Here is a 24,727-nt window from a genome sequence, read left to right on the forward strand (position 1 = left end):
AAAGAAAGAAAGAAAGAAAGAAAGAAAGAAAGAAAGAAAGAAAGAAAGAAAGAAAGAAAGAAAGAAAGGAAGGAAGAAAGAAAGGAAGAGAGAGAGAGAGAGAGAGAGAGAGAGAGAGAGAGAGAGAGAGAGTGAGTTCCAGAGTGATGATTCTCGGCTAACCAGAAATCTGTTTTTCTATCTGGAAAAAAAAAAGTCTCTTTACACTCATAGGATTTTCTCTTATTGGTATCAGAAAATAGCAAGTATAATTATCTTGAAATTCAGTTTCCTTGGTTATTTTGCCCTGAGCAACGAGAAAGCTTATCACGGGCTGCTCTAGGAACAGTTCGAACACTTCCAAATTACCCATCATAGGATACTGTCTGCTGGTTTCTCTTTACCCAAACCTCCTGGTTCACTGGTGACAGACAAATGGATGCACACTTTTCCAGGCTACCGGTAGCAATCATGCCTATTTCTGAGTACTTCTTTCTGTCTGCTCTTCATGTGGGCAACCATGGGCATGGCTGACATTCACAGAGTGGCTTATTTCTAATCATCACTCAGTTTATTGCCTTGTTAGCAAACCGGTGGTTGTTTGAGAATCTGCACTGTGATGTTGAGACTGTTAGGGAAGGGGCAGATGCAAGGCTGTATCCACAGCAGAAGCAGGCATTACCTTGATGCCCTGGACACACTGAAGGAACACAGATCTCTGACATTCAGAGCATGACTCTTGAGATGATTCCTGATTAAGAAACTGGATTTGCTGGGCAGATGGGCTCGAGTGCTGGGGCGGAAGGGTATGGAGTAAATGAGATTTTAGCAGAGATACAGCACTACATCATGTGCTTGTGACACGGAGTAGGGGCTTATCTCAGATTCGTAGCTTTCCTCCTGCTCTTCCCTTCCCAAATCTCTCTGTACTACATCCCATCTCACAAAAGGCCAGCCAGTAGAAAAGTCCTCTTCCTTTGCAATGGGTCTTATAAAGTTCTTGCTGCTCTCACAGTACAGTGGGCTCTGTGCCCCTGCTTCATCCTGAGAGGACCTGCTGCAATGGGTGAACCCTCAGCAGCAACATGAAATATTTAGGTCAAAATTATAGCTACAGTTACTTTAGAACAGTGTCAATTGTAGTTATTCTTTGTTCAAGCTTTGAAGCCAGATTTCTAGATATGGTAGACATTTAATTAGTATCTACCAATATATCTGTCTGTCTATCACCCAGCTAATCTATAATTATCTATCATCTACCTGTCTGTCTTTGTCTGTCTGTCTCTGTCTGTCTGTCTGTCTGTATGTATGTATGTATGTATGTACGTCATCTATTATCTATCATGTTTATTATCCATCAATCTGTCATCTGTTTGTATACCTACTTGTCTATCTATCTGCCCACCCATCCATGCTTAAAGCTTTCTACCCACCACAAAATAAGCATTCTTTCTCCTGCCCCAAAATTTTCTTCTCCTATGCCTTTAACGAGTACTACCCAGTTCCAGGGAATATAAACACTTTCCAGAGACCTTGCTAAAACAGATTCCCAAGACTCCCTCAGATCCATGAGCCCACAGGATGAGAGTGTGTCACCCAGCATGTTTCTACGTGATCCATTTCTTTGTTGTAAAACATATGGAGGGATGATTTGCACAGAGTATATGTCTCAGGTGACCTCAAGAAGCATATGAAGTGCTTCTGTGGATTTCTGACTCCAGTCTCCATACCTTCATGGATTTCTTTTAAGGAACAAGTCCACTGGCATCAACTGCCTATTTATATAGATTTCCTTCCTTCTATCATTAACTCAATAACCTCGAAGAGAAGCTTTTTCTCTAGACTCCTCTCAGTACCTTGCCTCTTTGACTTCTTGTGCAGCTAACATTCTTTCTAATGATAAAAGGAGATGATCTTGCTTTAGATTATCTCCTAAATTCTTTTTTTTTTTTGTCCCAAGAAGTTTATCAAGATTGTTTTTCTCAGAGTTCACCAATAAACTGGTGATTACTGCTCTTAACTTGGCTTGCTGACTTGAGGGTTTTACCCTCTACACTGAAGGCGAAGCATCAGGGTTTTACTTTAGGTCTCTGATTTCCTTTTGATGCTCATCTTAACTCTTCTCTATTTATGTTGTTAAGGCACCAATTCACCTTTTGTGTATTGTTATATACAAATGTGTCACCATATGGAAATGTACAGCAAAATATATAGCACTAATGTCTGCAGGTTTACTTTCCATAAATTTTAATGAGCTTTACATAAAATAATTGTCTTGCTTTTTTGTTTGAAATATTTTCAATATGTCCACTTTGCTATATATAAATCTGCTCTTTTTTGGCTCGATGATATATTTATAGAAATGCCACAGTATGCACAAAGTACTGGCATACATTTTTACTTCTTTAAATCATTTACCCAAAACTGCTCTTAATACACATAATATGTATCCCTGTATTTCTTCTGAGAATGTTTCTCTCAGATATGATATGATCCCCAGACTTGGCTATTAATGCCTGGAGACTTCTCTCTGCTTTCCTCAAATATCAATTAATGAGGGGTGGAGTTTCTAGAACAGTAATTTTGTTAACTTCTGTGATGATTCCTGATTACATCTGGAACACCATTCCAAGACCTTGCTATTCAAAGTGAATTTCGCTTACTGACAGAACACTTGTCAGTTGGAAACCTCACAGGAACCTGAGGAATGTTTTACTCTTTATGCAAAGATATGCCATTAGAATATGGCTGGAGATTGTATTGCATATGTGTCCCTCTGGCCAGTATAGATCTTTTAGCAATGTCCATCATTCTGATCCATGAACATAGAATGTCTTCCTAAGTACTTATGTCTGCTTTAATTAATTTCAATGATGTCTGTGATTTTCAAAGCCGTTGTTCCTTGGTTATGTTTACCCCTAAGTATTTCTTACTTTTGATAGCATTAGCAGTGACACTCCTTTCCTCAATTCATCTTTTGAATTGTTTGCTGTTATTGTAGAGAGATGAAGCTATTTTGTGTGATGACTTACATTGCGCAACTTTACTGAATCCATGGGTTCTGACAGATTTAAGATAGAGTATTTAAACTTTCTTGCATAGCTTATCATTGGCAGTTACACTTCTGAGCCAGGTTATTGTTTGGAATTTATTCTTTTCATGTGTGTTTGTTTTGAAGCAAGGTCTCATGTGTCTCAGGCTTATCTCAGACTTACTATGTAACCAAGGATGATTTAAACTTCTGCTCTGCACACATCCACCTCCTGACTACAAGGTGTGCCATCATGCCCAGTTTATATGGTGCCAGGGACTAGACCTAGGACATAGTACATGCTGAGCAAGCGCTCTGGTAACTGGGATCCATGTGTGCTTATTTCATTTTATTCATTTATTTTCTTGCCTAATTACTGTGCACAGGACTTCTCGTCCTGAATTGAAAAGAATTAACAAGAATGAGTACCCTTGCCTTGTTCCTGATTTCAGAAAAAAACTTTTTCAGTTTTTATTATACTGCAATACATTTTTTGTGTCTATAAAGGTAAGTGTTTGAGTTTTATTTTTCATTCCATTAATTCACATTACCACGGTGATTGATTTCATGTGTGGGTTATCTTAGTATCCTTGGATGAACCCTAATTCACTGTGGTGTATGTTAATGTAAGATTGAACTTGGTTCATTGAAGACATTTGCCTCCATATTATTCAGGGTTATTGGCCTTTGATTTTTCTGGCAATAGGATCTGGGTAATGCTGTCTCATATAATGATTCTAGAAGAATTTGGGAGGAGTTGATATCAATATAAATATTTTATAGAAGTCATCAATGAGGCATCAAGTTCTAGGCTTTTCTTTGGTAGAATACATTTTATTACTGATTGGGGCATCTCACTTGTTATTGGCCGGGTCAGATTTCCTGTTTCATCATGATCTACTCTCAGTAGGTTGCATCTACACAGGATTGTATCCACTTCTATGCCGTCTCAGGTGTTGATGTATAATTTTCATGATAATCTTTCGGCATCATTTGTATGTTCTTAATATCAAACATAATGCCTCCTTCTTAAATTCTTATTTTAGGTGAGTTTTCTCCTTAGCTTAGATAAAAGCTGCTGGTTTTGTTTAGTTTTCAAATCTCAACTCTTAGTTTAAACCGTCTTTTCTATAGCTCTGTTCATCTCTAGTTCGTGGATTTCTGCTCACATTTCAACATTCTCTGACTGATTTGATTTGTTTCTTTACTTTCTCTAGTACCTTCAGATATAACATCAGATTGATTCTGATTTTTTCTTTATGTGGGCTTCATTTAGCACTAGAAGTTATCTTCTTCTTCTTCTTCTTCTTCTTCTTCTTCTTCTTCTTCTTCTTCTTCTTCTTCTTCTTCTTCTTCTTCTTCTTCTTCTTCTTCTTCTTCTTCTTCTTCTTCTTCCTCTTTCTCTTCTTCTCCTCCTCCTCCTCCTCCTCCTCCTCCTTCGTACCTTATTTAATATTTCATGATTTAATATTTCATTTACACTTAGACTCTTTATTTTTTGTTGGATATTTTCTTCATTTTCATTTCAAATGTTATCCCCTTTCCTGGTTCCCTCCCCGCAGAAGCCCCCTATCTCATCACTCCTCTCTCTGCTTCTATGAGGGTGTTCCCCCACCCACTCACTCCTACCTCCCCACCTTTGAATTTCCCTACACTGGGGCATCCATTGAGCCTTCACAGGACCAAGGGCCTCTCCTTCCATTGATTCCCCACAAGGCCATCCTCTGCTACATATGTGTCTGGAGCCCTGGGTCCCTCCATGTGTACTCCTTGGTTGGTGGCTTAGTCCCTGTGAGCTCTGGAGGGGGGGTCTGGTTGGTTGATATTGTTGTTCTTTCTATGGGGTTGCAAATTCCTTCAGCTCCTTCAGTTCTTTCTCTAACTCCTCCATTGGGGACCCCATGCTCAGTCTGGCGATTCTTCAGAAAATTAGAACCTGAGGACACAGCTATACCACTCCTGGGCATATACCCAAAAGATTCTCCAACATATAACAAGGACACATGCTCCCCTATGTTAATAGCAGCCTTATTTATAATATCCAGAAGCTAGAAAGAACCCAGAGGTCCTTCAACAGAGGAATGGATACAGAAAATGTGGTATATTTACACAATGGAATACTACTCAACTATTTAAAACAATGAATTAGTGAAATTAGGCAAATGAATGAATGGAACTAGAAAATATCATTCTGAGTGAGGTAACCCATTCACAAAAGAACATACATGGCATGCACTCACTGATAAGTGGATATTAGTCCAAAAGCTTGGTATACCTAAGATACAATTCACAGACCACATGAAGCTCAAGAAGAAGAAAGACCAAAGTGTAGGTGCTTCAGTCCTTCTTAGAAAGGGGAATAAAATATTCACAAGAGCAAATACAATGTGTAATACAATGTGTAAATACAATGTGTAGAGCAGAGACTGAAGGAAAGGCCATCCAGAGACCTCCCCACCTGGGAATCCATCCCATATAGAGTCACCAAACCCAGACACTATTGTGGATGCCAAGAAGTGCTTGCCAAGAAGGAGCCTGATATAGCTGTCTCCTGAGAGGCTCTGCCAGAGCCTGACAAATACAGAGGCAGATGCTTAGAGAAGATCACTTCTAACAATTACTCTAGCTACACTCCTTAGGTTTGGGAATTCTGTGCTTCCATTTTCATTTACCTCAAAGCATCTTAACTTTTGAATTTGCTGGTTTCTTTGAATCTTTGGTTGCTCAACAAACAAACAAACAACAACAAAAGAAGGTGTTTAATTTCTACAATGTGTGCCTTGTCCAGTTCCCCTGATACTGATATCTAATTTTGTGTCATTGTGGTCAGAAAAGATGTTTGATAAAATTTTAATCCTCTAAAACTTGCTAGGACTTGTTTTGCGACCTGATAAACATGTTCCATGTAGGCTTAAGAAGAGTATTTCTGACGACCTACATGGGATACAGAATACTCTGCTTAAGTCTCTTTGGGTAAAAGTTTACATCTAACATCTAATGTTTCCTTAATGATTTCCTGTCTCACCCCTCCATTGTTAAAAACAGAGTGTCAGAGACTCCTATTGATATTTCATGATCTATTTTTCTCCTAATTCCCATCAACATTGACTTTATTCATTGGTTGCTCTGATGTTGAGTACATAGATACGTACACACACACACAATTGTCTTACGTTTATAATAAAGTATCCTGCTGGTCTTCTTTGTCTCTGATGGCAGTTCTTGACTTACAGTCCATTTTGCTGATGGAATTCTGGCTGTCACAGAGCTGTGCTTTGTCGCCATTTGTGAGACCTATCTTTCCCCAACCTTTATTCCCAGCCTGTCTCTAAATACAAAGTGTGTTTCTTTTGACAGCAAGTAGTTGGGTCATATATTTTTATGTGTCCTGCTATCCTTTCCTTTGATTGGGAAGTTTAACTCATTTATGCTCAAAGTCATCTTGATAGGGATTGGCTTGTTGTTTTATTTCATGCTTCTCTAGGTCTCTCTCTCTCTCTCTCTCTCTCTCTCTCTCTCTCTCTCTCTCTGTGTGTGTGTGTGTGTGTGTCACAGTTCTCTTGTTCTACTTTTCTGTTCCTGCTGGCTTCCTGTGTGAGTCACTCACTTATTTTGATGAAATGTTTTGATTCCTTTATCTTTCTGGCTCATCGTTGTTTTAATTTACACTTCTCCCATTAGCAGTGAGATGAAACATCTTCATCTTCATATAACTCACAGAGATGCAGGCACTGATCCTACCCATCTCTGAGTCCCACAGACTGGCAGCATTTGATGCTGCTGAGCAGACCTGAGAAAGCCGACTGTTTGAGGAAAGCCTTGCTTTGCCCTCCTACTGAGGCTTTCGATCTTTACCCAGTGTTACTCAACAAAAATCATTTTTCCAAAATAAGTGCAAGAGAGAGAAGGCATTTAACCATACTACATTTCAAGAAGAGAGAAAGATGTAAACATATTTAAACCAGTATAAAGTTTTGAAGTCTTGAGAAAAAAATGGAGAGAGTATGCTTCTCACAGTGCTGTCCTTCCACCACGCCATTTGTGCTGCTGTCCCTTTATGCTAAAGCCCCAAAGAATGAATTCTGCTCTACTTTTATTTTGTGGCATATGTAAATCCAATACTAAACTCTATCAGTAGGTTGGGGAAATACTCATAGAATAAAAGTCTTGGATAAGGCAGTGGGATGTTTTGAGAAAGCAGAGAGGCTCTGAGAGGTCCTGCTTTTACCCTTAGACATTTCAAGAGATCTGAGTTCAAAGGTCAAAAAGCAGGTATATTGCCAGTATCCCAGAAGAATCATAACAATATATAAAACTCCAATTTTAAGCAAATAAAGGAATCTCGGTTATCAACATTCCTTCGTGAACTAGGATGTTACTTGATCTTTTGAGTATTTCCTGCCTGGAGCTTGTCCTAGAACACCAGGGGGAAAGACAGGGTGGAACCAAGCAGGGGAAAGGTCTGTTCTTCCTTGCAGATGCATCGGGGTCTCCTACCTAGGATTAAAGAGAAGCAAGAGAGAAACCTAATATAAAAAGAGCTCTCAGAATCAGTGACATTTAGGGAAGTGATTAGGCAGTGACATTAAACAAGTTCCAAGGCCATTTCCAGGTTATTTCTGTGGGCACCTGTGTTTCTCAGGAAACTGCCATTGAAGTGGGCGAAAAGAGGCTGTTCCTAATTAAAACCCAAGGGTGCCTACAATGGAAAGTTCACCAAAGACCTGTTTGTCCCTTTCCCCAGCATGCCTACTCTTTGTTTTTCATGTTCCCTCTTTTAAAGGCTTCTTTGGTACCTTAAGGGGCATAACAAAGGAAAACTATTTGAGCAGAACAAGAGAATGTCTAGAAAGGAATAGGCTGTCGAAGGTGCAGCACCTGGCTCTGACACCAGGCTTTCTCAGAGGGAAAGCCAGGCTTTCTGCTGGGGTGTGTACATAAAATTATTTTCTAGTCTCATGAGTTTATCAAGTACCTCTTTGGCAATTCCAACAGCTGTCCATAAACAGAATCATACCTGTCAGACACAGCTGGCATAGGGCTTAATAGTAATGCCTGATTAATAAAACTGAGCACATGCACCCTTCACTCATGGTCATCGATGGCTTCTTGTATCTGCTTCTGCCCTGTGGCCTGTCAGCTCATGCCTTGTGCCTCTCTACCCCTCTTCCATGTGGGACCCTGGATATAGTCTTGCTTCTCATAGAATTCCTGTTGTATTACTTAGTAATGGGAGAACTTCAACCTTCAACACACAGCTTTCAAGATTGCCCTACGCCTCCAAATCCAGTTTGAAGTGATGTGAAAAGTTTCTCACAATGTCCAGGCTACACTGGTAATTATCAATTCATCCCCTGATCCACCCCACATGACCACACCTCACTGCAAAAGAAGCTAGATGTGACCTTGCTGTAGGTGACACAAGGGAAAATAGATATGGCAAACAAGTAGCCAGACTACATTGTTTTTCTCTTTAAGTTTCAATTTACCTTGCCTGTTGATTTCTACTTTCCAATTACCCATCTTGTATAACTCAGCAAAATTCCACCATTTCCAACAACCTGTAATAGATTAAATCTAATTCGGAATGGTCAGGGTCCATACCTGGATTCATCTTTGCCAAATGACACTTGTCACATACAAGGTGGGCTCATCACACTTCCCCATGGGAAGAGGTGAAAGGAGAGGAGGAATTAGAGTGGGGAGCCTGGGCCTGCCAGCTCACTGTGGCATCTGACTACTGACTATGAGAATTGTTCAAATATCTCAACTTTCTAGTAGTCAAGAACTCATCCACAGGACAGATGACATGAGAAGCAAGAGAGCTCAGCCAATGTTTATGTTGTTAACTCATGCTTATGTTTCATTCTCAGTTATGCAGTGGCATCAGAATAAGAGTGCTATCTTCAGTCTCTGTCAGAACCTTCTGACACACCCACCTTTGACTGTGAGTGATGAAAGGCAAGGGCCAGGCCTTCTGCTTCTTACCATTGTATAATTAACCAGGACCACATCTTCCCCCTTTAATTGAAAATAGATTTTTTTCCTCATATAGTATATCCTCATTATGTTTTCCCTTCTCTCTTCTCCTACCAGTTCCTCCCTACCTCTCCTCCCATCCAGATCCACCCTCTTTCTTCCTCCCATCAGGATCCACTCCCTTTCTGTCTCTCATTAGAAAACAAACAGACTTCTAAAGGATAATAATAATAAAATAAAACAAAACCCAACATATTGGAATAAAACAATACAAACAGAAGGAAAAGAGCCCATGAAAGGGGAAAAAAAAAACCAGATATAGATGCAGAGACCCACTCATTTGCACACTGAGGAATCCTGTAGAAACAAAATTAGAAGCCACAATACATACAAGAAGGACCTATAGGGAGGGAGGGAAGGTGGGAAGGAGGGAGGGAGGGAGGGAAGGAAGGAGGAAGGGAGGGAGGGAGGGAGACAGAGACAGACAGAATAAAAGTAAAAACATGGAAAAATACCAAATAAAACAGATGTTATAAAACACAGAACCTCCAAAGATGTGGTTGAATTAGTTTTCTGATGCCCACCTACTATTGGGCATGTGACCAATCCTTAAGAGCTGTTTGATTCTTGAGTGAGACCCTCTTTGAGAAAAGTAAATTTTCATTAGCAAATGGTTATCAAAGGAGATGGCTGGTGGGTTAGGGATGGAGCATGTGTCCAGTTCTCCTTTCAGCTCTAGGACCCCATCTGGTGCAGCTCTGTGCATGCTGCCGTAGTCTCTGTGAGTTCACTTGTGCTTCTATCATGTAGACTTAGAGGGCCTTGTCTACTTGGTGTCCTCTATACCTTATGGCTTTTATTGTCTTTCCACTTTCTCTTCTGAAGGCTCCATGGAACTTGATGGATACATTCTGTTTAGGGCTGAACATGCCAATGTCTCACTTTCTGCATATTGTATGGCTGTGGTCTCTGTATTTGTTCCAATCTGTTTCTATTGGAGGAAGCTTCTCTCTCTCTTCCTCTTCTCTCTCTCTCTTCTTCTTCTTCTCTGATGATGGCTGAACAAGGCACTGATCTATGAGTATAGCAGAATGTCATTAGGAATCATTTTATTGCTGTATTCTCTTAGTAGAATAGTGGTATTTGGTTTTCCCCTAGGTCCCTGGGCTATCTAGTTTCAGGTTCTTGGTCTTCCAAGCAGTGTCAAGTCCAGTTTCTGTCTCATAGACTTGGCCTTAAGTCAAATTTGATATTGGTTGGTTATTCCCAAATTCTTTGTGCTACCATTATACTAACATGTCTTTCAAACAAGACTCTACTGTAGATCAAAGGGCTTGTAGCTATGGTAATGTGTAGAGTGCCTTCCTGTAAAGCTCTATGTAGTTACCAGCTCAACTTCTTCATATTCAACGAGTTGGGTGGTGTTGTCTTCAACTATAGCCTTAATTGTTTGGTGGTTCCTATGAGACCCCTTTGGCCAACAACCCAATTAGTTGTAGCCCATTCTCAGTACTGGAAACTTGATTTGGTGATGTCTAGTTGGGACTCTTTTCCCCATTATTTGGTGATTTCATTTAGATCATTTTCATATAAAGTATACTACTAATATTATATATGTGTGTGTATACTTATGTGTATATATACATATGTGTATATGTATATGTATATATATACATATACATATATATATATACACACTCACACGTGTGTGTATATGTCTGTGTGGGAGTCTATATATGTATACTTAACTACTGTATTAGGTTTCCATACTAATCTTCAAATGGCCCTTGATTTTAGCTGTCTCCCTGTATTCCCTCTCTCACATTCTTCTTTCATCCTCCCTCCCCACGTGATCCTCCCATTCCATTCCCTTTACTCTTCCCTGTCTATCCATAGCCATCTATTTTATTTCCCCTTCCTAAGGAGATCTATCTATACTTTCTTAGGTATCTTACTCTGTACCTAACCTCTGTGGTTCTAATGACTGTAGCTTCATTGCCTTGACTTAGCACCTAATATCCACATAGAAATGAGTATATAGCATAGTTGTCTTTCTGGGTTACCTCACTCAGGATGATTTTTTTCTTCATTTACCTATGAAGTTTGTGTTTTCATTTTTTAATAGCTAGGTAGCATTCCATTGTATAAGTGTACCATATCTTCTTTATCAATTCATCTGTTGAAAGACATCTAGATTGTTTACAATTTGTGGCTATTATGAAAAGAACAACAATAAACACGGTTGAGCAAGGTTCTTTGTGGTAGGGTGAAATATCCTTCAGATATATGCCCAAGAATAGTATAGCTCCATCTTGAGGTAGATCAATTCCATCTTCCTGAGGAACTGCCACACTGATTTCCATAGTGGCTGTACAAGTTTACAAATTCAGTATGGATGAATGAGTCAGAACCACATTTTTAAAAGTTTTACAGTTTCTGAGCTAATATCCATGTTTTAGTGAGTACTGAAGGAGTGGAGGAGGTTTGCAACCCCATTGGAAGAACAACATAGGCTGGCCTGACTACCCAGTTCTCCCAATGTTTAGACCACCAACCAAGGAGCATACCTAGATGCATCCATGGCTCCAGATACAAATGTAGCAGAGGGGTGCCTTGCCTGACAGCAATGGGAGGGGAGGCCCTTGGTCCTGAGAAGGTTTGATACCCCAGTGTAGGGGGATGCTGGAGAGGTGGGACAGAGTGGGAAAGTGTGGGTGTGTGTGGGGCCACTCTCAAACAGGCAAAGGGGAGGTGGCTGGTGGATGTGGGATGGGGGGGGGTTGGTGAAGGGCTAACCGGAAAGAAGGATTTCATGGGATGAGGGCTTGTTGAAGGGGGTAACTGGGAAATGGGATATAGAGATTAAAATTTTCAAATAAAAGAGTATGATTATAAAAAACTAATAAAAATTTTTACAATTTTATTGTAAATTACTAAAAATTGTTCAGCAACCACTGGGTAACTCCACCCTGTCTGAATTCAGTATCATTCTTATAAGAGTGGGATTTAGGCAAAGGCCACTCTTCAAATGAAGGACATCTTCTTCCAACTGGATTCTTGGAATTCTTTGTTATGGTTCTACTTAAACTGGGGGCCAAGAAATACTTCTGTGGGGACAGTAGCTGCCTTGTGCAATGTAGAATATAGAGAAATACTCCAGGCTTTTGGCCCCTGGAAGTGGAAGTGGTTAGGTTTCCTTAGGATGTCAGTACTATGTCCCCTACCATACCATGACAATAAACAAAATGTCTTCAGTATTGTCTAGTTGTCAAATGCCTGCCAAGAGAAGAGAAAGTATCCTCAGCAGAAACCATAGAGCTAGATGGAGGTTAAGTTTGGTCCTCTCTAGAGTAAGAAATTCCAAAGTTATAGATTTCTTTAACAGGCAAAATAAATATTTTTTTACAAAATAAATATTTATGGGCACATACATACCTATACATATGGCTATTAATTAATTGGATGATGAATGGTTTGTAATGTTGAATAGAAATTGAGTGCATGCAAGATATAATCAGGGAAAATGGAAGTGCCCATAGGAAGTAGACATTCACAGGAGTCAGGATGGGAAGAATGGATGGGTTAGATGTGCATCAATAGTCACCAAGTACATTTTCATAAAATATGCATTGTTGAACATGTTCTGTAGCTATTCCCTACATACATTATTAGCAGTATATACCATTTTTAAATAAGCAGCTGAAGGTGAGTTTCTCAGATAAATGAACTGAGGTTCTGTGTAGCTACAAAATGTTTTCAAGGTTACAATGAAATCAAGCGACAGAGTTAGGATTCAACTCAGATCTAACTTACCTTCAAACCTAGGCCATGACTCTAATGCCTTGCAGCTGAGAGTTCCCCAGGGGGCCTAACTTTCTCCTTGTGAACAAACCCCTGGCAAGGACTCATGCAGGGTGATCAGCAGTACAGCTGTAAGAGGTCATCCTGATTGCACCACAGCCCATCAAAGGCACTGCAAGTTGGGAGTATGCTGTTCAAACATTCTCCCAAGGAGATATTTGCAATCTGTGCCAGAAAGAAGGCAGAGTGAAAAAGAGAAAGGACTCTATTGTCATGACAACTAAGTGACAGCTCAGAGACTACCACCACATGTATCATACTTACCACAATTACTTCTACAGAGGTGAAAATAGAGAACCAAAGTTTTGTCCTTCAATAGACTCAAATGACACCCAAGGAAATCTCTCAGGTGGGTCTTATTTTTTATTTTTGGTGCTTTGGGTTTTGAAATCCAAATAAAAATATTCTGCCATCTTGTTTAATCACCTCCATACAGGTTTTTAAATGCCTGTATGGAAATAATCACTCACTAGCTGCCTATTGCAAGCTAGCAGGACTCTTGAAGCAGATCATCCAGATCATCTCAGAAGGACTCTCCCAGCTTCTAATCCTATTGCTGCACTGGCTGTGAGTGTGCAGTAAATGTGAAGGTAGGAAGTGGGTTGCAAATGAGCAATAAGACGCGGCATATGTACCACATAGGACATCTGATGATGCAGACTAAAAAGACTAAAACCTCACCTTGCATCTATTAGAATGATCAAAACTCAGCGCAATGATGCCCCACATGGGAGCAAAGGTGCAGCACAACAAGAGCCCTCTTGGTTGCCTTTGCAATGCAGAATGGTGGATACACTGGGTAACAGCTGGGTAGAATCCTAATAAATAACCATATTTTTATTATACATTCTAGAAGATGCACTCCTTGCTATTTCACCAAAGAGAGATGAAAAATTAGGTTAACATAAAAAGCTGCAGGTGGACTTTTATCACAGCTTAATTCCATCAGTAGAAAACTTAAACAAGCTAGCACATCCGTGTGATTCTCACTGCTTGGAGTAGTGGTAGAATATTACCCATCACTAAAGATAAATGAACTACTGAGCCTTGAGAAAAACACATGTGTATTTTCATAGATGTATTTAACAGATGTGGATTACTAAAGAAGAGAAGCCATGCTAAGAAGGCTGCATATTATCTGACTCCAGCTATGTGACATCCTAGAAGAATCAAAGCTACGAGCACAGTAAAGATATCAGTGATTTCCAGGAGCCATGGGGAAAGGGAGAGAAAGGAGCAGGGAATACACGACTTTTAGGGCAATTAATGGTATTATAAGGGTGGGTCTGAAATTTATCTTAAATTTGTCAACACCCAGATAATACACAACACCAAGTGTGACTATGGACTTTGATATTTGTCAATGAAAATTAATTAATCATAGCTTGTCCCATTCCAGTAGGAGCTGTTCATTACAGGGAAAACTATGCTGCAGACAGTGGCAGGAGACATACATAAAATTCATTTACCTTCTACTTATGTTTTTGTTGGTTCTTGTGAAAATTAAAGATGTTATGCAGTGAAATAACTGATACCTATAAGCCTGGGTTCGTGTATCTGTATCTTCCAGTCATTAATGTAGGGGCTGGGTTGGAGATAAACGATGATAAGCCAAATACAGTCCTACCCTTTTTTATTAAGTAAGGACCTCAAAGAGGAGGTGATTATATAACTGGGTGGGGAAGTTACAACAAGGGATGTGAACATTTCCACATCCAGAGAGTGATGAGCCAATATGCATTATCTTCATTGAATCCTCATTCTCCTTCCCACTTCCACAGTGGCAGAGTAACCTGTCTGCTCAGCCTCATCATGGGCTTGGCCATACACACCTTTCTTTAGCCATTGAATTTTTGAAAATATGATTTACCTGAAGCCTTAATCATATTCATGTTACTTGGCTTGTTGGTTTTTATTATTGTGTTTTGTTTTCTTCTTCTGTGGCTGGGCAAAAGAACATTCCCCAAGTGACTGTGCCCCCTTCAAACCGGACTCAGCCCTACTTGCCTCTTACCATGAAGCATAACAGCCCAGCTGAACCCGTTTTAGATCAATCAAGTCCACTTATTAATATGGACCCTTGAGCTGGGATATAGCTCAATGATCGGGTACTGGGTGCTATTCCACCATGACTTCAGCCCTGTGTTCAGTCTCTAGCACTGTAATTGATAGATGAATAGTTCAGCAGACCCTCAGGGATAAGAATAAAGTGCACTGCATTAAGCCACTGACTTTGGTACTGGTTTATTAGACAGCAGCCACACACCAATATAAACACAACCAAGGGCTACCTAATATACATGCCAATATGTTCAAAGTTAGCTTTAATATGAGCTATGAATTTAAATGGTGAGTGAAGAGGAAGCCTTTGACATGCCTAAAGGCATGGCATGAGCAACAGCAGGCAACTATAAATGGCAAAGTGCTTTGAAGGTCCACCAAACAAACCATTTTCACAGAAGAAGATTATTTCTAAGAAAAAAAATGTCATCATGTAGCCCAGGCTACAAGGAGGAGGACCTTGAACCCCTGGTCCTCTTGCCTCTACTTTCCAAATCCTAGGATTAAAGGCAGGTGCCACTATGCCTAGACGAAGAAGAAGGTTCTTGTGGCTTTCTTGTTTGGGCATAAATTTCAAAGAAAGCTAGGATGAAGTTTCAGAAGACTCTGAATATTAAAGCACACAAATGTGACCTCCAGCCTAGGAGCAATAGTTAAGTGAGACAGTAGCTACTTGTGTGATTCAGAACCACCCCTTACACGAGTGTCAGAAATAGCACTGAGGTAATTCTTATAAAGACAGGTAAATAAGTTCTTCCATAAGTCATAAAATGGGTCTAGCTGAGGCAGCCTGCTCTGCTCTGCCACATACCCATTTAAAGAAGGAAGTTCAGTGAGGTGCTAATGAAGACATTGTAGGGAATCAGAAGAAGAACACTTGTGTCAAGTTACAGATCAATAGAGAAGACTGAATCACATCACTCTGTAAAGTGCGCAAACACAGGCTCTTCTCAATCCCCTCATTGCTGGAGATAGGAAGGGTGATGGGAAGCAGGAAGGTGAAGCACTGAACTTGCATCTCTTCCTTTGACGTTGTTGGAGTAGCGGGAGCAGCAGTGTGTAAAATGATGAGCCCCATCCTGGGAGAAGCCACCTAGAACAGGTGCTGAGGCTAAAAATCTTAATCCCTCTCGAAATAAACTCTCTAATCCTACAGCACAGGAACCCTGGAAATTAAGGCAGGACAAGGCCAAATGAGAGAGGATTTCACTAGAGATTCAAAGGACTGACGCTCACTGTTGTGGATGACAATCTCAATCTGCCTGTCAGAGCCAAGTAAGAAAGAGCATTTTAAATGGAGCTCTCTCCAAGAGGAAAAAAAAAAACTGCTAAGAAAAAAAGAGCATGCCCAGATGGCCAGAGCCGAGGGGAATATGAGATGGGCCTAAAGGAAGTCAGGCAAAGGAGATAAAATAAATTCCACATGCACTGCTTCTTATTACCACTTTTGTACAGTTGCTATGGGAACTGTATTTCGGAAGCTCTCTAAGGCTGTATCTACCCAGTACAAAGTGTTTGGGACTGAAATGACCAGTCAATTTAAGCCAACTGGTTTAATTGATTGATTTCCAACTCATGTCACCACCACCCCCAACACGAGTCAAATTGGCTGGTTGCTTAACTGGATTCAGTGGCATCTTGCAGCAATAACATTGGTTTACCTGTTGTATATATGTGTATTCCAGTTTAATGATAAGATGACCCTCTTGCAGTCTGTCTTCCTGTACTATGGTCCCATTATTTCTGGGATTTATAAGCAGCTCAGCGAGAGCATGAATAGTGACTGGGAAGGCAGAGAAAAACTATATGAATAATTTATGTAATGATGTTAAGTGTATGCACACACACACACACACACACGCACACACACACACACACACACACACACACACACACGAGCAAAAGAAGGCATTAGACAAGAGTCCAGACAGCAAAGCAAAAATGAATCAGGAACAAGTTCCTTCAGCACAAAAGATGGGATTGAGATACTGCTGTGGGGCAAAGATGATGAAAGATGAGTCCTTGCATAAGAGACTGCTTATGTGGGTGGACCTGTGGAGGCCAGAGGACAACCATGGATTCTGTTCCTCAGGAGCTGTCCACCCTGCTTATACACACAGGATCTCTCACTGGCCTGGAGATCACATGTGTATTAGGCAGGCTGGCCAGTGAGTTCCTGGGATTTTCATATCTCCACACCCCCAGGGGTGGTTATTGCAAACACATGCTAGCATGCTTGGCCTTTTTACTCAGTTCTGGTGATCAAATGCAAGTCCTCGTGCTTGTGTGTCAATTATTTTTATCAATTTAGCTATTGCCCAGCCTCCCAGATTCCTATCTGTTGATCTGCTTCTTCTCAAAATGCCAGCTTGGCTCCTCTGAGGTCTGAACCCTGGACTAATAAGAATAGGGCCTCCATGTTGGTCTGTTCCAATCTCCGTCTCCTCTCCATGCTTTTCCTCCAAAAGAAGTAATACAATGGAACAGCACTTTTATTGCCAGTGAGAAGACTTTATAAAGTCTGCATTCATTTAGCATTTCCTAGAAAAGGAACTCTGATGAGTCTTTACAAGCAGAACTACCTTTGATGTCATTTAGGCTTGAAGTTCTTTTTATTTCTTATATATTGTCCTGAAACTTTAGTTTCTTGTTCTCTAATTCTGGGCCACTCCATGTGACCCCAAACACATGACTTATGACCTAGATAGCTTTATATCACCATCACATCATTCTTTTATCAAATGAGCTGCCCCATGCCAATTGCTTCATAGACTGTGGAAAAGGCAGACAACACATCTTGTCCCAACTATGAATTCATGAGGGTCCCAGTTATGGGAAACACCTTTGATATAGGAATCAGAGGTGGCCTAACAGGAATTCCTAATGAGAAGCCAGATAGATTGAAGAATTAATGATCTCTTTCTCAAAATCTGCTTATTGTTTACACCCTCATATAATAAAAGTCAGATTTATTGCCAGTACTGAAAAGATTCACTGATGCCAGGTCTGGTGGCACAGGCCTTTAATCTCAGCACTTGGGAGGCAGAAGCAGGAGGATCTCTATCTAGAGTTTGAGGCCAGTCAGTCTCAGGACAGCCAGAACAACAGAGAAAAATCTTCTATGGGGGTGGGGAAGGAGGTTTCAGTGATGATTAATAGCTGCCACGTCATTGGAACTTATAAAACGCCTTTACATATATTGTCTAGCTGATTTCTACTTTAACTCACAAGACAGATATCTTGTTCTAGTTTTGTCTCATGTCACTGTGATAAAACACAGACCAAAGCAACTTGGGGGACGAATTGGTTTAATTTGGTTTATAGGTTACAGTTTATTATTGAAGGAAATCCAAATTCCTAGACAGGAATTCAAATCAGGAGCCTAGAGGCGGGAACTGAAGCAGAGGCAGTGGAGGAGCACTGCTTAGTGGATCTCTGTGGTTTGCTCAGCTTGCTATCTTATACAATTCAGGACCAGTCACCCAATGGTAGGACCAGCCACAGTGAACTGGGGCCTCCACCCCAATCATTAATCAAGAAATGACACACAGTCATGTCCGTTGGCCAGTCTGATGGAGGTAATTCCTCAACTGATGTTTCTTCTTCCAAGGTGACTCTAGTTTACATCAAGTTGACAACAATTAAGCCATGTAGATTTTTACTCAGTGATTAAGAGTTTGAAAACATCAAACACCTAACCTAAGTTTTCTGACGACAAACTCCCTCTTCTTGTTATATGTGCATGGGATCTCTAATCATCAAAATCTGTAATTTTCCATTGTCCCAGTGTTTTGAAGGCATCAATTTTCCTTCCTTTGATTTTCTACACAACTGCCTGATAAACTATGAACATAGAGTCAGATTCACATCGAAATAATGAATTGCACTTATATCTACTTAAGTTTCTCTTATTGTTAATAAAACATCTCAAACTCCAATCTTGCCTAAAAAGATTACTTTAAAATTCTGCCTTTCTCCACCAGTACAAGATAGGAATACACATTGTGATGGGACATCCAAGCATACTGTGAACTGTGAACAGGTTGGAATTGTTAATCCCTAATGGTATCATGCCATTGTTCAAATGGAACTATATTTACAGATTGGGGCTTTATCTAGTGTGGTTTAATTGTTCATGTATTTTTAGTTCTCTCTGTCTCTCTCTGAGTTTCTCTGTCTCTGTCTCCCCCGTGTGTTTGTGTGTTTGTGTGTTTGTGTGGGTGGGTAGGGTGGGGGTGTGTGCATGTGTGAGCATTGGTTAAGCAGGAATATCTAAAGGGTGAGTGGTGGGCAATGTCATCCTGTGCTTTGGGTCAATGCAGTTGTTAGCCATACAAGAACATTCTAATATTCCCCAGGTTTGATTGCTCCTCTTTCATATCAGCATAGCCCAGTCATAATGGTGATTTGATTGATTGAGTGAGTGAGTCAGTGAGTGAGTGAGTCAGTGAGTGAGTGAGTCATTGAGTGAGTGAGTCAGTGAGTGATTTAATGTATGAGTGCTCTGTCATGCTAGAAGTGGACATCAGATTCCAGTGCAGATGGTCACGAGCTGCCATGTGGTGGCTGGGAATTGAACTCAGGACTTCTGAAAGGGCAGACAGTGCTCTGAACTGCTGAGCCACCTCTCCAGCCCCATGATGGTGATTTTTAAGAGTGTACCTTGGCAGATGATTGATCCATGATTTGGTTCAATCACTTGTGGTTGGTATTTCCACACAAAACCAACTAATAGTCATTGAAGATATTCTAATTTAAATGTCTAATTTAAGTGTCTGACCAAGAAGGATGAATTTCTCTGTGGATTTTCAAAACAAATTTGTTATGACTAGGATGAAACATATCCTGACTATCTAACTCAATGGTAGCCTGCCAGGGAGCACGGGTAGGAGTGTGCTCTACAAATGGAGTACTCTTCCTCAGGGCTGAGCTTCATGGCATTAGCAAAGCACTGCCAGCCCCTCTCCACAAGGGCAGGCTGCAAAAACAAAACAGCACCCTGCAGGTTTTCAGATACTAGAGAGAAAGGAATGTTACCATGCTTGGATAGATTCTCCTGAGACTTTAGAGTTAGCACTAGAGATCCTAGTGAAAAATAGAAATGTGATTTTCTTCCATGAAAAAGAAATAAACTAATCTATAAATAGTAGTATATTCACCAAACCAAACTAGTTTGGGTCCTGGGGATTTAGAGTTCTCTAAGCTGATTGAACTGAATGATAGGATTAATTTGCAGATTAAAATGACAAGCTGGGAACGACTCAGTCTGTAGTCACAAAGTTATTATCAATGGGGACAAAGATCTAGATTCCAAGGCCTGTTTTGGAAATTGGTTGTAACTCTTCCTTTTCCTCCCAGGCCAGGGAAGGCAAAGAAAAGAAGAAAAGGGTCACATTCATCCATTCCCTTTAAAAAAGCTAATATACCCTTGAATCTATCCCCTTACACAAGTTCAAAGGCTGCCCTGACCCCAAGAGACAAATAACTAAAGAAGAGAGTGGTTTGCCAACAAATTCAGGGCAGGAGAAAGGTGAATAGATGCAGAGAATTAGAGGAATAAAAAGGACATCCAGGCACCCTCTGGGACTGAGGACATCAGGAACAAATGCAGGCCACCTTCAGGCTTGGCTTCTCTTGGGTCTTCAATTACAGTGGCATGCAAACAGGACCAAGGCCCGTGATCAACCAGAGTTTGCAGTATAGTGCCAATTTAATGCACCCTTTCTCTGACCCACTCACCTGACACTTCCAGAATGTATTTTATGCATCAATTATGTGTGGCACAGAAATGAAAGTCAATGTTTGCCCAGTGAAACTTAACTAGCTCTATGGAGTTTCTACCATGTGCCCAGCATTATGAGGAACACAAAGTCAGTGAGTGGTTCAGAAATCTGTACTGAAGGAATAAGATCAGGATTCAACAATATCTGAATCAAGCTAGAAGCCAAGTGTGGTAAGTGAGCTGCAGAAAGCACAGGGTGGGAATGAAAGGAGATACGTGTCAAGTGGAGAGTGAGGAACTGCACCAAAAAGTCTCCTTTTCACCCTGCAGGCCAAAGCAACTTTCTCAAACTTGACTGGGTGATTCATTGTTTCAGAGTTCTTCAGGGTACCATAGGATGTTAGGCCCATCTCATCTGAGGGTTCCATATCCATGGATTCAACGAACCTCAATCAAAAACACCATGGTTTTTTGAATGTCTCTTGACCATGGACAGAAGTGTTCCCCTGTGGCTGTTCTGTAAACACAGCATAATAACAATACAGCATGTACATACTATTTGGATTGTACCAGGTATGGTAAGAGGTGATTTTCAGCATACAAGAGGAGGTGTGTTTACAGACAGACACTATGAAATTTTTTATAAGGAACTGGAGCATCCTCTGGTTTCGGTATTCACAGGGGGTCTAGAACCAGTAAGTGTACTGAAGATATTGAGGGACAACTGTGCTATGCATTGTACCAGCTGGTAAGGATGTCAGGGTCTAGCATTCATTTCTCCAGCTAACAGGAACACTTTTGAAACACTTATTGCTCACATCTTTGGAGAAATATGTCTTACTGAAGCTTACAGCTCCTCTGGCCAGGCAAAAAATTTAATCAGAGTGAAGTATTCAGATCTATTTATTTCCTCCAATAAGGGTCAACTGAAAGGTGATGTCAACTCTAGACCTCCACCCTGGCCCCTCTCAAGTTCTTTTTTTGTGTGTGTGGAATGGGGGGGGGGTGTATAGATATACATGATCCCAGGGTCTACAACACTCCTGTCTCTCTTACCCCCACTCCAATTTCAATTCCTCCCCTCTAACTCCTTCTACATGTCCACTCCCACACACACCCTCTCTTTTTAAATTATTATTGTTACAAGTGTGCATGTGTGTATCTATGCATACATGTGTATAAAAACCACTGAATCCATTTAGCATTGCTCATATGTATAGTCATATGAGCAGACTACCTGGAATTGGTCAACCATGGAGGAAACTGGTTTTCCAGCATCTTTGTAGACATATTTTTCTTTGTGTGGGCTGTACACTCTGCTCTGCCCCTTGTCTTCATCTTCAACCTCATGTGTCCAGAAGTTGACATATCAGACAGGTAACCTTAACAAAGCATCCTACACAATGATCTTTCCCAGAAAAGTTTAAATCTCATTGATGAGGGAGATAATAAAAAAAATACCATTCTAGGAATCTAAATAGCTCCTTCTTACCCAACCCATCATTAGGCATGACCAAGTCATGAGGCTTTCTCCTGATTATGAGTCAATAGCACATGTCACCATGCCCTCTCCTGGCTCCCAACAGTGCCTGAGAGAAAATTCGGTTCTCCTTTCTACTATGGAAGGATCAAGAAGGTGACATTCCACAGAGACAGAACGGAAGCTTTTAAATGTCCCCTCTGGTCTCATTTCCTACAGAGTGACTTTTAACTGCTGTTTCTTTCTGTCCAATTTTAACCAGAATGTTTCACATCATCTCTCTCTGACTTCCCTAAATAACTAGCCCTTCTCCTCGGCTCTTGTGCCCTCCGCATCCTCACCTCTGAGCCCAGATAGAAGAGGCTTTTTCAAAACATGCTTAGAAAAGCAAACCAGTGCAATATATGTGAAATTCCCACTTCCTGAAACAGCATGTTTGACTTTAAGCAGATTGAGTGGAATCAGTGTATCCTCTGGCCCTGAGCTCCCTCTGCCTGGGTCTTCTCTTGCCCCATGCTAAGGCTGCAGTGATCACACCCAGGAGCTTACTCAGCCTCCATCCCTTCTTAACTGTCTGGCCTCTCATTTGCCTAGTAAAATCTTTGTAATTTATTTGGCTCCTGGTTAGTCTTAGTGATGCTCTGAACACATGAACTATGATGTGGTATATGGCTAGATTAAGTTATTCTTCTCACATTTTTCAGGGATACGGGATGAAGCAATGTCAGGGAACAAATAAGGAACATTTCTGAGCAAGGTAAACTTTCTCCATACTGGGAATCACCTTCAGAAGACCTACACATACATACATACATACACACACACACGCACACACACACACACACACACACACACACACACACACACACACACACACNCACACACACACACACACACACACACACACACACACACACACACACACACCAGGACCCAAGACTTCTGTCCTGTTATCATCACACGGTGCTACAAACAGGCCAACCTCTAGAACAGTGGTTCTCAACCTTCCGAATACTTCCTAATGCATCCCTTTAACATGGTCCCTCGTGTTATAGTGACCCTCGACCATAAAATTATCTTGTTGCTACCTCATACGTTTAATTTGCTACTATTATGAGTCATAATGCAAATATCTGTGTTTTCTGATGGTCTTAGGTGACTCCCAAAGGGTCATGACCCACAGATTGAGAAATGCTGCTCTAGGCAAACGCAGTCTCACAACAAGTTACCAGATAACCACTTCAACCCTCCAAGCCAATGTTCAGGGATATCTGATCTCTTTAACCTACGCTGCTTTAGTGCTACTGGGAAGGAAACCAGCTGATCTTTCTTTTGGGCTTCTGTTTCTCACTCTACTATGAAGCCTATTCAGCACTCATGATGTGGCTTCATTAAAATAAGTCTGTAACAAATCATCAATATAAAAATACAACATTGTCAATTTTCCTCCTCGGGAGCACACAAGGATTAGCTCTCCGGCCATCCCACAATCCCTACTCTCAAATCTTCATGAAACTGTGCTCAGCCATGGTTAAAGGATGTGGGAAATCCAATCTCCAAATATAACTGAGCAGATGTGGGAAAAAGAAAGGAAGAGGAAATATTTATCAGTCTCCCAAATAATTCTACCCATAGATCAAACCTAACCTGAGTGGAACCAAGGAAGGGAGAGGTGCCTCAGGGTATAAGAGCCATTACCATCTTAACCAGAACCACTGGGATTACACCCAAGAGACTCACACAAGATGAGTAGGGCTATTAATGTTCCTTCAGAAAGGAGGGGGTCAGAGAGGGTCATTAAACCCTCACCTGAGACACAGATACTCACACCCCAGCCCACTCCTGTCCCAACCCAGGGAGATATGATTCCATACCCGGTTTCAGGAGCTATCAGAGTGCATATGAGATAGAAGGTTAACTGGATGGGGGAAGTTCACATAGGCAGCTTTGGTATTGTTTAAGGCCACTTGTGCTCCTGAAATTAACCCCTTATCTGTGCTTAATAAACTCAGCAGTTCCTCCGGCTAGACCTGGATGGAATCATTCCTTTGGTTTTATTTATTAATGCTCTATTTGAGGTACATATATTTGTAAATGTCTCCCTGGGAAATGATAAAATAAAAAGAATTTCCTACTGTATAAAAAGGCCTAAGTCATCCTCACAAGTCCATGCTTTGGAACAGGTTATTTCCAGAACTGTAGGTTACATGCTAACTCCTACCTACCCTCAGCCATCTTTTAAAGGACATGCACAAATTACCACAAGTCCAATTAGCATAATGAGACTACTGCAAATTAAACACAGATTTCCTAGAATATCATCTGTAAGAGCCACTTGTAAATGTCTTGTTTCTTACTGTGCACGCTCAGCTTCCAGAGAAAATATTTTTGTTTCCTTCAAAGAATATTTGCAACCACTACACACTTGGCTGGTCGAGTTAGAACTAGGATAAAGAAACCAATTTTCTTATTCTCCCTCTCCCTCAGTCTTAGTCTCTTTGTCTCTCTGTCCTTCCCTCTCTCTGTCTTTCTGTCTCTCTCTGTCTTTCTTACAGCCTGTTGTCATCTGAAACCTTGAATGCCTGATACTTCTTGCCTATTACCCCAGTGGCTC

At 40.8% G+C, this 24,727-nt stretch overlaps 1 long non-coding RNA gene across 1 annotated transcript in view; it reads left to right on the top strand.

Annotated features, from left to right (window-relative positions):
* The window catches only part of LOC110300996, a 110,183-nt gene that overhangs the window by 20,174 nt on the left and 65,282 nt on the right, over nucleotides 1–24,727 (top strand). Inside the window, exon 2 of the long non-coding RNA XR_002378653.1 lies at nucleotides 13,287–13,440. This is a non-coding gene — a long non-coding RNA (uncharacterized LOC110300996). The remainder of the gene's footprint in view (nucleotides 1–13,286; nucleotides 13,441–24,727) is intronic.

Source organism: Mus caroli, chromosome 9, assembly GCF_900094665.2.
Source record: "Mus caroli chromosome 9, CAROLI_EIJ_v1.1, whole genome shotgun sequence".
NCBI lineage: Eukaryota > Metazoa > Chordata > Mammalia > Rodentia > Muridae > Mus > Mus caroli.